Here is a 15675-nt window from a genome sequence, read left to right as displayed (position 1 = left end):
AATTGTGGGAGGTCTTTGTTTGAAGCAAAAAATAATAGGAACTTCACTGACTATCCAGTGGTTAGAATCTTGCCTTCCTATGTAGGGAGTAGGGGTTCAATCTCTGGTTAGGGAGATAAGATTCCATATGCTTCCTGCTGCTGCTGCTGCTGCTGCTAAGTCGCTTCAGTCGTATCCGACTCTGTGCGACCCCATAGACGGCGGCCCACCAGGCTCCCCCGTCCCTGGGATTCTCCAGGCAAGAACACTGGAGTGGGCTGCCATTTCCTTCTCCAATGCATGAAAGTGAAAAGTGAAAGGGAAGTCACTCAGTCGTGTCTGACTCCTAGCGACCCCATGGACTGCAGCCTACCAGGCTCCTCCGTCCATGGGATTTTCCAGGCAAGAGTACTGGAGTGGGTTGCCATTGCCTTCTCCTGCTTCCTGCTAAAAAACCCAAAAAACATAAAACAGAAGCATTATTGTAACAAATCCAATAAAGACTTTAATAATAATAATAAAAATCATAGTGTGCTATTATGTAGCACAGTATGTGTACAGAGCTCTGCCCTAGCTCCAAATCTGTCAGAATACAGTTGTCAGAATCTGAACAGGCAACAGAATGACTAGAGAATTTTTTAAATAATGTTGTTACTGTATTTCTTAAATACACCCCAAAATGCACCTGGATAAGTTCTGGGCCCATTTTTTCTCAGCTCTGACCTGCCGATAATTGTTTGTTTTTTTTTTAATTAATTAACTAGTTAATTTTTTTCATTGAAGTATAGTTAATTTACAATGTTGTGTTAGTTTCAATTTTTAGATTCTTCTCCATTATACATTATTACAAGATATTGAGTATAGTTCCCCATGCTGTACAGTAGGTCCTTGTTGGCCATTGTAATTAAAGTCACATCCACACCTATCCCTCTTCTGAGGGAACTGCTCCACAGAGAGCCCAGATGATCTGCTGCCCAGGTGATATCTGATTCGAGTTGGAGATTGGTTCTTGACTTTGGGAACCAACCCATAGACTGACTTTCCATCACTGACTGTCACAAAAAGATACATTGAGATAATTGTATTTCTTCGTGGAGATTTAAAGAATTTGCTAGAGGGTCCAGTGCAAAACCATGGGAGGATGGTTGGTGGGAGGGGAAGGGTGCAGAAACTCTGAGGAAGTCTTCTAATGGTGGTGGCTTAGTTACTAAGTCTGTCCAACTCTTGGGACCCCATGGACCGTAGCATGTCAGGCTCCCCTGTCTATGGGATTCTCCAGGCAAGAATACTGGAGTAATTAGCCATTTCCTTCTCCCAGGGATCTTCCCATCCAGGAATCGAACCCAGGTCTCCTGCATTACAGGCAGATTATTTACTGATTGAGCTAAGAGGGAAGCCCAGTTTTCTAATGCTGCTGCTGCTAAGTCACTTCAGTCGTGTCCAACTCTATGCGACCTCATAGACGGCAGCCCACCAGGCTCCCCCGTCCCTGAGATTCTCCAGGCAAGAATACTGGAGTGGGTTGCCATTTCCTTCTCCAATGCATGAAAGTAAAAAGTAGAGGGAAGTCGCTCAGTTGTGTCCGACTCTTAGCGACCCCATGGACTGCAGCCCACCAGGCTCCTCCGTCCATGGGATTTTCCAGGCAAGAGTACTGGAGTGGGTTGCCATTGCCTTTTCCTGTCTTATGCTATGCTATGCTAGGCTAAGTTGCTTCAGTTGTGTCCGACTCTGTGCGACCCCATAGACGGCAGCCCACCAGGCTCCGTCGTCCCTGGGATTCTCCAGGCAAGAATACTGGAGTGGGTTGCCATTTCCTTCTCCGGGGCATGAAAGAGAAAAGTGAAAGTGAAGTCGCTCAGTCGTGTCTGACTCTTAGCAACCCCATGGACTACAGCCTACCAGGCTCCTCCGTCCATGGGATTTTCCAGGCAAGAGTACTGGAATGGGGTGCCATTGCCTTCTTCTGTGGAACTGAAAAAAGTGGTGTTACTTGACAGGATCTTTGGATGAATATTTTAGATTTTAGTTGCTGGAAACCAAACAGCCATTTAGCTCCTGGGTCCCTAAGGCCGGGTCCCATTGTAATTCCAATCATTGCCTTTTCTTTTTCAGTGTGAGCCCTCACAGCAAACTTCCTTTCCTTGAGCTAGCTAATGCCAGTTAATTTGTATTCCTTATAGCCACAAATGCTAAACTAAAGCAAAGCTTGGGATTTAAGATTATGGCCTAATTGTTTCTCAGTTTTTATTAGATGGCACAAATTCGGGACAAAGAAATACTTGCTACAGAATGCTTTTAATTGCTGTTTGTGAAGCATGATCCCAAAATCATTCTTAAGCACAAGATGGTTGCTGTAAACTTTGCAAAATCATGCTTAATTATAAATTGAGTAATTTTTTTTCCAAAATAATAAGTTAAAGAAATATTATTTCAAAAGGTTCAGAATAGAATGTAGCAGAATCCATTTAAAGATGGACTTGGGAGCTAAAACATTTTAGTGATTCATTTGAACCTGAGACAAATTATAGTGGGCACTGGCTGTCATCTGAAATCATTTTTTAAAAACTTTTTGTGGCTCACTATTTTATAAATACCCAAAAGTTTAGAAAATATGGACCATATTTGCTGCCTTTCCTGGCCATAATCCAGGATCACCTCTGTTTTACCAGTTTCCTCAATTTTCTTACCTCTCAACTGGCCAGTACATTTTCCTTGCTGGACTCAAATTTTGGATCAACCATGCACTAGCTCTCTTAGCTTCTACCTCTGAGTTATTATGTTGGAGAGGTTCCCAGCTGTGCCACAAAGAATCTGTAGTCATCAGGAGCTTTGAATGTCACATGATGAAGTGACAAATCTCATTGAGTAGGAGAACTCATGCTTTTGTCCTTCAAAATAGAGATTCCAAAGTTCTATCACTTTCTATAAAAGAATATAAAGAAGATTAAGAGAAATGATGAGTTTAATTACTAAGAATGGGCTTATGATAAATCTTACCTAAAATTTTATAATGGAATAAATAAGATATAAATGTTTCAGCAATCACTCTATAGTACTCAACGTGCTTCCTGAAATCTTCACCACAAGGAAGATAATAAATATAACCATCACCCCCAAAAGTTTCCTGTCCTCCTTTGTATTACTTTTGTTTGTGATACGTAAGTTTATATATTGATAATTCACCTGTGATTAATGCTTGAGTTTAACAATCAGCTCACAAAATTCCTGAAAATTTAAAACTCAGCTCTTGAGAGCTCCTCTGAGTTAGTTAGAGCATACCACTGATTTCCTTATGTCTTGTGCTCCTTTTTCCAGTTTAAGTAACCTCATTTCCTTCAGCATTTCCTCATGTTGCTTATTTTTTTCAAACTTTTCATCAGTTTTAAGCCTCTCAATTCAGTGATTGCTCTCAGAAGTGGACTCAGAGGGTCCTACACATAGGTTACAGGCTTAAAAAAATGAAACCAAGCTGTTTAAATGTTGTAGGAAAAGAAAACCTGGGGCAACTTACTAGGGCTAAAAAATTAGAAAGACGCTGTGAAAGGGAGCTCAGCCTGGGAGGAAACCCTTTCTGAGTGACCAGTATGGAGGTCAGTCTGGGGAAACTCATAGGAGAAAGCAGAGCAAGTTACTCAAATGCTGGAGTGGGCCATATATTTGTACACAGTGCTTTCTGCAGGTACCGCTTAGCAGTACCACTCACTGAATTCAACCCATCCATCACTGCAGGTACCAGCCCCACACTGGGTCTGTATCTACCCAGGAATACTATCTGTGGGTGTCATAGAGGTAATTTTAAAACATATTTTCTTTGTTTCTTTAAGAGAAACCTTAGGGGGAAAATCAGAACTGCCCCCAAATGTCTTATTCTGGGTTAATAATGTTCTTTTCTCCTGGCTGTAATGAAATTTAGTTGCCATCCATGTGTTTTCATACTTTTGGGTACCAGGAGGATGGCCTGATTTTAAAGACTGCCCTTCATTCTTCTTCAAGCATCAGGATCTGCATCATCCACTCTGACACCATAAATTTAAAATACTCCTAAACTGTATCTGAGACTATTATAAAATTCTTTATTTCACAATGAAAAATAGTCTTAATATTTTTACTACTGTTAACAGTGTTTAAGTTAGTCTAGCCAAGTGCATGCTTAGAGATGCTTGCAATGTCCTAGATGCAAATGTTTCTTTTGGTGAATGGTTATTTATACAGAATCTTCTGGTTAGAGCTGAAAATGGCTTTTGATTGTGTAGGGATGAAATTACAGCATTGAAAACGTATTAAAATGTTAAATAACTCTTAGATCAGTTTGAATGTGAAACTGAAAGGATAGACAAGAAGGTAGTTAAATTGCAAAGTCTATGTTACAAAACTAACTCTACTCATGTTGATTCAGCTCCCAGTTTAAGAAAATTTTCCTTTCAACAGGGTTTTTCCTGTCTTTCAGACTACTGGAAAAAATGATTGGCGTATTTCATATGAATGTAGCTTTGGTCTAGTATCAATAATCTGGGTAACAGTGTTAGAGGAAAGTGAGCCCTGGGGGTTGTCATCTCATAGGCAAGAAACTTACGGAAAACACAGATACATTTATTCTGCCGTTGAACTATTTTCCTAAGCCTGTAACCATGGCTTCTAAGTATATCAACAGGCAGGCCCCTTTACCTGCTACTCTGGCTTTTCCAAACTCTTGCTGACCTCAAAGCGCTCATTATTTAAAATATAAGGTATGGAAGAGCAACCAGGTATCACAGGGGAGCTTGTTGGAAATGCAGAACCTGTCCCCAGACCTGTTGAATCAGAATCTGCATGATTACAAGATCCCCAGGTCATTCATGATCACAGTAAGTTTCAGAGGTGATTATCTGTAGGGAATTTTGATCCACAATGATGAATGTCTTCTCTCTAAATTTCCAATTTACCTTCAGTCTATTCTATATAATTTATGTTTCTCAGTAATTATTGGACATATGTGAATCCCATTTCCTTCACAAATTTGTGACCTTCTAGACCAGGGAAAATCCTATAAAAGGCCACATGGTAAATATTTTAGGCTTTGGCTGGCCATATACTATCTTAGTTGTATGTTCTTTGGGGACTTGTTTACTCTTTGAAAACCATTCTGGGTAGAGAACCATACAAAAACAGGTCCCAGGCTAATTTGGTCAATGGGTAGTGATTTGCCCACCCCTGTCCTAGATGGCAGGCCAGAATTATATGCTGGGCTTCCCTGGTGGCTCAGATGGTAAAGAATCTGCCTGCAGTGCAGGACATCCGGGTTCAATCCCAGGATCAGGAAGATCTCCTGGAGAAGGAAATGGCAACTTGCTCCAGTATTCTTGCCTGGAAAATCCCATGGACAGAGGAGCCTGGTGGGCACAGTCCATGGGGTTGCAAAGAGTTGGATATGATCGAGTGACTAACACTTCCACTTCTTGGTACACTGCTAAAAGTTATGGAAGGTTACAATCAATATTATTCAGTGATTTGTTAAAGTCATTTCATATTCCCTTCTGCCTCATGTTCTAAATTATTTTGAGGTACAGTTTTAGGAAAAGTTATGAAAAATTATCTGAATATTATTTAAAAATGTGTTTTCATACTTTAGAAATAAACTTTAATAAGAATAGGAGATTTCAAATAATCTTATATAAAGTTTTTCTTTTCTTATTGATGTCAAGATGTAAAAGTAAACCATGAGTCCTCACTCAGCAAAATAATATAATCCATAATTTTTCATTAAAACCATACTGGTAAAGAAATGTTGCATTTATTACAACCTAATATAAATAACAATTGATAGCAAAAAAGAATAAATATGCCCGAGTAGTTAGTTTAAATATTTTTTGGCAATACCTATTTTGTGACTTGACCATAGTAGTATTCTTTAGTCCCTAAGTGTTAGATTGCAACTTCATATCGTTGCGAGCCATCCCCTGTGTTTAAGGTATAATCCATAAGGATTAGTTCCTTGATTTCATTAATATTTAATAATTCAAACAGTATTAGCAGAAAAGAATGAAAAAACCTTCCAGGAAAATCCACAGCATAACATATATTACATACACACACACACACACACACACACACACAAATACATACAAGTATGTTTACCTGGGTTACTGCTCCAGGCAATGTTGGGAAAGAAATGGGTTTTCTATTTAGGTTGATATTTTCTGGAAGGTTTTTTTTTTTTTTTTTTGACCCTTATAAGAAAAACCCATACTAAGGTATTTTAAAACCAGAAAAATGTAGTTTTCCTGGTGGTAAAGGCCAAAAAACATTACTGTTATATAGTGTATAAATTGTTTCTTTTATTTAAATCAAAATAACTAGCCTGTGTTTGAAGATCTTAATTTAATTGACTATACAGAGCATATTTAAAATTGTGAAAGCATTTGTTATTAATTTGATAAATAATTTTTCTTAAGATACTCATCTACAGAGAAAGAGACTGTGTAATATTCAAGATTTAAAAGTGGATTATTGGGTTTCCAATAATTCCAAAAGTGGATTATTATGGGGTTTCCCTGCTGGCTCAGTGGTAAAGAATATCCCTGCCAATGCAGGAAACACAGGTTCAATGCCTGGTCCGAGAAAATACCACATACCTCGGAGCAACCAAGCCCACAACTATTGAGCTTGTGCTCTAGAGCGCAGCAGCCACAGCTACTGAAGCCCGCAGGCTCCAGAGCCTGTGCTCTGCAGCATGAGAAGCTGCTGCAATGAGAAACTTGCCCACCGTAACTAGAAAATAGGCTCTGTTCACCACAACCAGGGAAAGGCTGTGCAGCAGTGAACACTCAGCACAGCCAAAAATAAATAAATGAACAAATAAGAAAAAAGTTAAGTGGACTATTTGTGTTCATATCTTTTTAAGCTTAGGGTTCACTTGATACATTCGTAAAACGAAAGTCTTCAGGTTACACATGCTTTAACAATAGTTAACAGCTAATCTACAAATAATCAATTAAAATACCTTTATTTTTGCCTGGTTTTCCACAGTATTTTTTTATGTTTCCATGGAAAGTTTTCCAAATTTTACTTCATCTTTTGTCCTTGGTGGTGTCATCTTAAATAATCTAAGAACACTGTTGTAAACTGAACATGAAAGTGAAAGTGAAAGTAGCTCGGTCGTGTCCAAGTCTTTGCAACCCCATGGACTGTATAGTCCATGGGATTCTCCAGGCCAGAATACTGAAATGGGTAGCATTTCCCTTCGCCAGGGGATCTTCCCAACCCGGGGATCGAACCCATGTCTCCTGCATTGCGGGTGGATTCTTTTACCAGCTGAGCCAGGAGGGAATCCCAAGCTGAGCATGGTTGACTTTGTATCTCAGAAGCATTAGGTAATCTTGTTCCTTTTGAGGGGTTGCCCCTTTTCCAGGTATCCACTGAGTTTCCCAGGAGTGAAAATGTGTGTTTTTCAAGCATTACATGGAGAAAAGTTGCTTTGAAATACATCTGTGACTGTCAGAACTAGGTTTCCATAGGATGTCAACTGGGGTGAGGGGAAGTGCTCATTCAAGATGATGATGTAGTTTTAGGATGATATAGTTGTAGGTAGTGGCATTCAGTGAAGGTAATCTCAGAGGTCAAAGGGCACCACCACACATTCTAATTACTGAAATTGTATTTGGAAAATTTGACCCTTCCTCTTTACACATGCTCATGAAAGTGTAGGGCCCTTGGAGAGGTGGCTGTGCAGACTCAATCTGGTAAGCTGGAAAAGAAAAGAATTGAGGCAGGTTTTGTGCTGCTGCCATCTTGGGTCCACTGGAATCAGGGCAGAGATACAATTTCCCTCTGTTCCTACTAGTACACAGAACATGTTCTTCTGTATATAGAAAGACATATAATTTAACCCCCAAATTAGGACATCCCTGTTAGTGGAAATGGATGCCATTAACAATATCAGCTGAAAACAAAAATATACTAAGTGTATCTGGTTAATGGATTAATGAGGAATGTTGAAGAATGAATGAACTGCATCCGCATTGTTATTAATGGGTCTCAAAAATCCTGGATCTCCAGACTGAGGATTTGGTTGTTGTTATCTAGTCACTAATTTGTGTCTGACTCTTTGCAACCCCATGGAATGTAGCCCACAAGGCTCCTCTGCCCATGGGATTTCCCAGGCAAGAATACTGGAGTGGGTTGCCATTTCCTTTTCCAGGGATCTTCCTGACCCAGAGATTGAACCTGCATCTCCTGCATTGCAGGTGAATTCTTTACCTGGGAAACCACCAGGGAAGCCCAAGGAGGTGATTCAGCAAAGCATTGGCTTTGGAGAAACACAGCTGGTTCACATCCTAATTTATCACTTGTCTGGGTGATCCTGGGACAAATTCCTTAATTGCTCTGTCTCTCAGGTTTCTGGCTGTAAGTGGGAATAATAATCCTTACTACCCAAGGTTGTTTTAAGGGTTATGAAGATGATGTATATATAGCATTTAGCATGATATTTAGGACAGAACAAGTACTCACTAAATAATTATTATTCTTTGCTATTGTCTCTACTTGACCAGAATCTAGTTCTATGTGTAAGAATAACAGTACAGCCACAGTCAAAGTGGGAAGAAGTCTTTTTGGCTTCTTACTCCACACAACCATTGAGCTTCCAAGATAGCCCTGCCTGAAGTTCAGCAACCCTTCAGTAAACTCCCGCCATGGATGCCCTTCATGAACACTGGCCTCTTCCAACTGTGCAGGCTGAAAATGAGGGCCAGGGTCTGAGCTTCTCAAATGAGCCTACTGCTTGAACAGATTTGGGCTTATGCCACCAATGATCCAAATTTCTAAGAGCCTTCCCTGATGCTCTGCAGTATTTGTCTTCTTCTTAGAAGAACACATTAGCAAGATGGAAGATATGCAGGCTACTAATGAATGTATATATTTCTCAGTCTTCTTTATGGATGTACAAATAATGTTGAAAAACACTTTTCTGGGGAGATGCAGGGAAAATGGAGCCAGTGGTTTGCTCATGAAAATAACATTTCAGGAATTTTGAAAGCCATAATTAAAAAGTAATTTATGTAAACACCTATTAAATTATAGTAAAAACAAAGTTAATAAATAGTCAGAACTCACCATTAGTAATTATTTAATCTATATTTTGAGTTTGTTTGTGCCCGCTGTGTCTATATAGTGGAAATGCAATGCCCTGATCTGCTACCATCTTTACTCCTTTCTTTTCAACTCTACATCCAGTGGTGTCACCTTAGCAACTTGAGATTAGCCATGATGGAAAAGCTCACCCCAAAGAAACTGATAAATACTGCAAATCAAGGCTTGATTTACTGTTTGTTGATCGTCTGGACCTTAGAAAGTAAAGGAGAAAATGTAGATTACACTTCAAAGAATGCCTTCACTGTGACCAATGAGGTGTGATTAGCACAAAAATTGAGGGAATATTTTCCCAGAACTAAAAAAAATTTTTCTGATGGAGCAAATAAATCACTCAGATCATTGGGAAAGTGTTGAAGTTCCTACATAGATCTTTATTGTTCTACTTTCTCATTAATGTAAAGGAATATATCAACCAACATTCAGACCTATCCTCTTGCTCCTCAACCAAAATCTTATGCTGGCTTGGATACAAGAGTTTAAACAAAATTATGATATAAAATATCCTTTGTATCATTAGAAATTTATAATAAACGTAGTTCGTGCCTTCTGGCCATATCTATCAGAAGGAGCTGGTTGTTAACCATTAACCAGAACACCACTTGCACAGAAAGTTTAGGGCTTGATCCCTGCTCCTCTGTTGGGCTAGGGAAAAGCCAAATCAGATGAGATTAAAGCCAGAGAGGTAAAGCTTGAAGATTGAAAGACAAGAGGGTAAATGGTGACTTAAACTGGAGATGCACACTTGAAAAAGGACAGAGAATAAGGCAGGATGGGAGACTCAACAGCCAGAGAGAGAATGAGATGGTTCCTGAATTCACTTAGTAAAGGAGGTCCATTTATGTGAGGCCCAGACTATTCATTGTTCTGGATACATTTCTAAAGGCTCCAAGCCACACAACATAGGAGGAGCCTATGAGTTTAGAAGCCTTGGTGAGGTCCAGAGTGAAATTTGTTTGGGTAAACTTCCAACTCAAGGAAACTGGGGAGAAACAATAGCCATTTCATGGAGCAGTTTTTTAAGTTCGGTAATTATTGAAAGCATCACAAATGTCTTATTCTGTTATATAATTTTATGTAAGATGCCTTGGGGGCCCATTCTTAACAATTACACCCTTTAGTCCTAACGTGCTATTTATTCTTATGCTTATTATTCACACTCATGACATATAATGCTCTATATGTGTTTTTTTCTGATTTTATATAATCTCAAATCTATGTGAAATTCAATTTTGTGTACCAAGTGAATATCTAACTTAATTTTTTTTTCCTGGGAGATTAGTGAATTTTCTCAGCATACTCATCAGCAGAATATATTTTTAGTTGGAATTGCATTTGAATTTAAGAGAGCCGTCAAAGACAGGGGCTTAAATCTCCTAGAGGGGTTATTAACACTTAGATTGTTGGGCATCTCCTCCAGAGTTTTTGAGTCAATAGCTCTGGGGTAGTGTCCAAGAATTCAGATTTCTAACAAGTTCACAGGTGATACTGATGCCGCTGGTCTAGAGATCACACCCAGAATGACTGGTTTACATGAGTAACGGCTTGATGAATATCGATGAATAAGGAACTGAAAGTCTGTCTAGAGCTAAGCCACCTAGGCCTGAAAACTTGGTTGCATAATATCTTGGGAAACTAGCCTCTTTGCCTTTTGTGTGTACTTTGTGATTTCAGTGGCAACATTTCTAGTGTTCTATCATTAAGAAGCTGTTGGCTTTATCATATTAGATATCTTATTTTCCTTCTTCACTTGTAAGATGCTATCAGGCATAGGATCTTTATGTGATAATATGCTTTTCTTATTTGGTGCATCAATGTAGCTAGATTAATTGCATAATCATATGTCCTAACACTAATTTGTCATTGTATTTATGTTCGATTATCCTCTTGTTGTTATGTAGTCTGAATTGTTTCTGATTCTTCACGACTCCATGGACTGTAGCCTGCCAGGCTCTTCTGTCCATGGGATTTCCCAGGCAAGAATACTGGAGTGGGTTGCCATTTCTTTCTCCACTATTATTCTCTAATAGGCTATTAAATTTCATTGCATATATTTTATTTAGATTTGTCCATCATTTCTCATTAACTAAATTGGTGTGTTGTTGACTTTAGTGTTATATTTAATGAGTTTTTGTATCAGGGTTATTCTAGCTGAAAAAACCTTATAGAGTTTACACTGTGTTCCTGGGAATCTGCTAAGTTGAGACTTACATGAATTATCCCCTTTAAATTTCACAGACAATTTATGAAGTTTGTACCATAACTATTTTTATTTTATGTGTATATGTGCTGCATGTTCAGTCAAGTTCAACTCTTCGCGACCCCATGGACTACAGCCTGCAAGACTCCTCTGTCCATGGGATTTTCCAGGCAAGAATACTTGCATGGGTTGCCATTTCCTTCTCCAGGGGATCTTCCTGTCCCAGGGATCAAACCCACGTCTCTTGCATCTCTTACATTGGGAGGCAGATTCTTTACCACTGTGCCACCTGGGAAACCCCCATTCTCATTTTATTAGGAAACTGCATTTGAGAGCAATCACTGAAGATAACCTAACTAGGAAATTGCAAGACTCTTATTCCCCAAACTAATTCTTAATTTATTTCATACATGGGGAAATATTTCCATATTTTGCTATATTGTTGTAGAATAGTTTACATTGTATGGGAATTATTAATTTCTTGGATGATTAAAATAATTTATCCATAAAGTAGATCAAGATATACACTGTCTGAGTCTATAGTTTTGGGAGGAAGATATCTAAAATTTTCCTTAAAGCTAAGATTTCCAATTTCTTCCTTGTCATTAAGGATTGTTAATTTTATTTGTAGAATTGAACATGATATACAGAGATGAAAATTATGTCCATATTTGACACAATCTCTTTTTATTAGATTTATTAAAGAATTATAATTGTGTTAAGTTTTTCTCAGAGAACCAGACCTTGCCTTTATTTATCTTCTTTTTTTGCTATTTTCTAATTCACTATCTTAACTTAACCATCATTACTTTCTATTCTCTAGTTTCCTTAAAATATTACGGTACTTGTTTCTTTTCTAAAGAAGTGAAGTTGCTCAGTCATGTACAACTCTTTGCGATCCCATTGACTGTAGCCTACCTGACACCTCCCTCCATGGAATTTTCTTGGCAACAGTATGGAGTTGGTTGCCATTTACTTTTCCAGGGGATCTTCCTGACCCAGGGATCGAATCCAGGTTTTCTGCATTACAGGCAAATACTTTACTGTCTGAGCCACAGGGGAAGCCAGCCACCAGGGAAGCCCCTTTTCTAAAGAATCTGCCTGCAATGCAGGAGACCCAGATTAGATCCCTAGTCAGGAAGATCCCCTGAAGAAGGGAATGGCCATTAGCAGATGAACGGATAAGAAAGCTGTGGTACATATACACAATGGAGTATTACTCAGCCATTAAAAAGAATACACTTGAATCAGTTCTAATGAGGTGGATGAAACTGGAGCCTATTATACAGAGTGAAGTAAGCCAGAAAGAAAAACACCAATACAGTATACTGACACATATATATGGAATTTAGAAAGATGGTAATGATAACCCTGTATGCAAAACAGCAAAAGAGACACAGATGTATAGAACAGTCTTTTGGACTCTGTGGGAGAGGGAGAGGGTGGGATGATTTGGGAGAATGGCATTTAAACATGTATAATATCATATATGAAACGAATCGCCAGTCCAGGTTCGATGCATGATACAAGATGCTTGGGGCTGGTGCACTGGGATGACCCAGAGGGATGGTACAGGGAGGGAGGTGAAAGGGGGGTTCAGGATGGGGAACATGTGTATACCTGTGGTGGATTCATGTTGATGTATGGCAAAACCAATGCAATATTGTAAAGTAATTAGCCTCCAATTAAAAAAAATCAATTTAAAAAAAAAGAAGGAAATGACAACCCACTCCAGTATTCTTGCCTGGAAAGAAGAGCCTGGCAGTCTACAGTCCATGAGTCAGACACAACTGAGTGACTAACACCAACTTACTTGAAGTAAATGATTAGTGCATTTTCTCTATTTATTTTCCTATTTAAAAAAATCAATACAAACTTTCGATTCTACCTATTTTTCGGTATAGTTTTTGATTGAGTGCCATACCTTTTTATATGCTATTTCATTTTGTATTTTTTTTTTTAGCCAACGGTTATTGAAGAGAAATTATTTTAATTCTCAAAGGGTTAAAAATGTTTGTCTGATTTTTTGATATTAATTTTTAGTGGATTTGTACTTTTTATGCTTTATTTCATTATGATTAAAGGATGTGGCCAACAAAATATCCATTTTTTGAAGTTTCCTTGGATATTCTTTATTTCTAGAAAATGACAAAATTATATCTTTCAAAGACACTTTAAAGAAAGTATTATATGATATAGATCAAAATATATGTCATATAAAATGTATCCTTCTTAAATTAATTTCTCATCAATTAAACATATCTGATGTTTTGTACAAGCTCCAGGAGTTAGTGATGGACAGGGAAGCCTGGAATGCTGCAGTCTATGGGGTCACAAAGAGTTGGACATGTCCTAACTACTGAACTGAACTGAACTGATGTTTTATAAATTTATAATGGTTTATAAAGGATTTCACTAAAGTAATTTCTGTCCATTTTTTCTGTTTTTATCAATATGGATTTTTAATATTTTTATGAGCTGACCCATAATTCCCAATTTTTATATCTCCTTTTACTCATATAAATTTATCCTTTTTATCACATATATGCTTTTCTTTTTCCTTCTGAGTATTTTCTTGTCAATATTAATATTACTGCCTCTGCTTTTTTTTAACAGTGGTTGGAAATATTGTTGACCATATCAGTCTCTTAAAGCTTTTAAAACTTTTGGTTTATACATTTTTCTTACAAGCAACAGTTAGTTGGATTTTTATAAAACTAAATCTAAGTATTTTCTTTTTATTAATAAAGAATTTTGTATCAATATCCATTAATTGTTACAATTAATCTTTTTGATCTACTTTTGAAATTTTTAGTATTTTTCTAAGTTTATGCTTCTTGTTCTTTTTGTTATTTACCTCTTACTGGATGAACTATGTATTTTTTCATTTATATTTTTTCTAGAGATTTGGAAGATATAATCCTGCTTTCAGTTATATTTAGAGGTTATATGTAGTTCAGTTACGGAGAAGGCAATGGCACCCCACTCCAGTACTCTTGCCTGGAAAATTCCATGGGTGGAGGAGCCTGGTGGGCTGCAGTCCATGGGGTTGCGAAGAGTTGGACACGACTGAGCGACTTCACTTTCACTTTTCACTTTCATGCATTGGAGAAGGCAATGGCAACCCACTCCAGTGTTCTTGCCTGGAGAATCCCAGGGACGGGGGAACCTGGTGGGCTGCCATCTATGGGGTCGCACAGAGTCGGACACGACTGAAGTGACTTAGCAGCAGCAGCAGCATAGTTCAGTTAAAGCTACATAAATCTATCAATCTGTAATTACTCATTCAGCACACTTTTTTTTTTTTTTTGAGTGAGTTTTGTGACTAGACATTATTCCATACCATGAAATACCATAGCTGGCAAATAATAAATACATAAATAAAAATAGTTCAGAAAGTAAAACATATTTTCTAAAGAATCACACACAATGTTATAAGAATTAAGATTTGACCAGAGAAATAGAACCAGTAGAAGATATATATTAAGACATTTCTTACAAGGAGTTGGCTTACTTGATTGTGTGGTCTACTAAGGCAAGTCTGAAATTTGTAGGGCAAGCTTTCAGAAAGGACAGGCTGGTCTCTCAGGCATAGGCTGAAGCTGCTATCCACACGTAGAAATTTCTTCTTCTTTGGGGAAACCTCAGCTTTCCTTTTCAAGCCTTTCAGCTCCATGAATCAGGTCCACCCAGATCATCTAGGATAATCTCCCTACTTTAAATCAACTGATTATGAACTTGAATTGCATCTACAAAATACGTCCACAGCACCACTGACATTGAATAATTGGAGATTGTAGTCAAGTCATCCAATCAAAAGGATCATTAAAAATGTTAAGGTACAATCATGGTGAATATTATGAAGAGATACATAGTATTAAAAGATTGAATAAGATGGGAAAAATTGACTTAAATATGGAGGCCAGGCAGGCTTTGGTCCCTTCACCACCCATTTTGTGCCTAATCCAAGACTTTGTAAATATGTGAGTGTTAAGGGCCCTGTTGACTTACAGGTTGCTTAAGACTTCATAGCTGTACAAATCGACTAGCCTTAAAGGGAAAGTTTACCTCATTTATATGGCCCCAAGTTATCTTCCACGTGAACCAGACCAAAACAAATCTCTCTTTAGATGGTTCTGAGAGTGTTTTTTGCTTAAAATGTAAATAAAGGCAAACAAATACTCCGTCATCAACATCAATAAATGTGTCCAGCCTTCAAAATAGCATATTGAGAATTTTCTGTGAAACCTAATGAACTTTTGTGTAATTAAGAAATATTATACCTTCAGTTCTTGACAAGCTCTCTTGAAAAAGTAGTAAATTTATCCCTAACATGGATAAAATGACTCTCATCTCAGAAGACAGTC

The 15675-nt window shown here is 38.0% G+C and overlaps 1 long non-coding RNA gene across 1 annotated transcript; it reads right to left on the bottom strand.

Annotated features, from left to right (window-relative positions):
* Positions 1 to 196: 196 nt before the first annotated feature.
* On the bottom strand, positions 197 to 14961 carry LOC129622481 (uncharacterized). Its single transcript, XR_008700011.1, has 3 exons — positions 14808 to 14961; positions 2670 to 2904; positions 197 to 426 (listed from the first exon to the last, which is right to left on the bottom strand). It is a non-coding gene; the product is annotated as an uncharacterized LOC129622481 (long non-coding RNA).
* Positions 14962 to 15675: the final 714 nt, after the last annotated feature.

The sequence above is a fragment of the Bubalus kerabau genome, chromosome 11, assembly GCF_029407905.1.
Source record: "Bubalus kerabau isolate K-KA32 ecotype Philippines breed swamp buffalo chromosome 11, PCC_UOA_SB_1v2, whole genome shotgun sequence".
In the NCBI taxonomy this organism is placed as follows: Eukaryota; Metazoa; Chordata; class Mammalia; order Artiodactyla; family Bovidae; genus Bubalus; species Bubalus kerabau.
The sequence above is the reverse complement of the archived record's forward strand: the minus strand, read 5'-3'. Positions and strand labels throughout refer to the sequence as shown.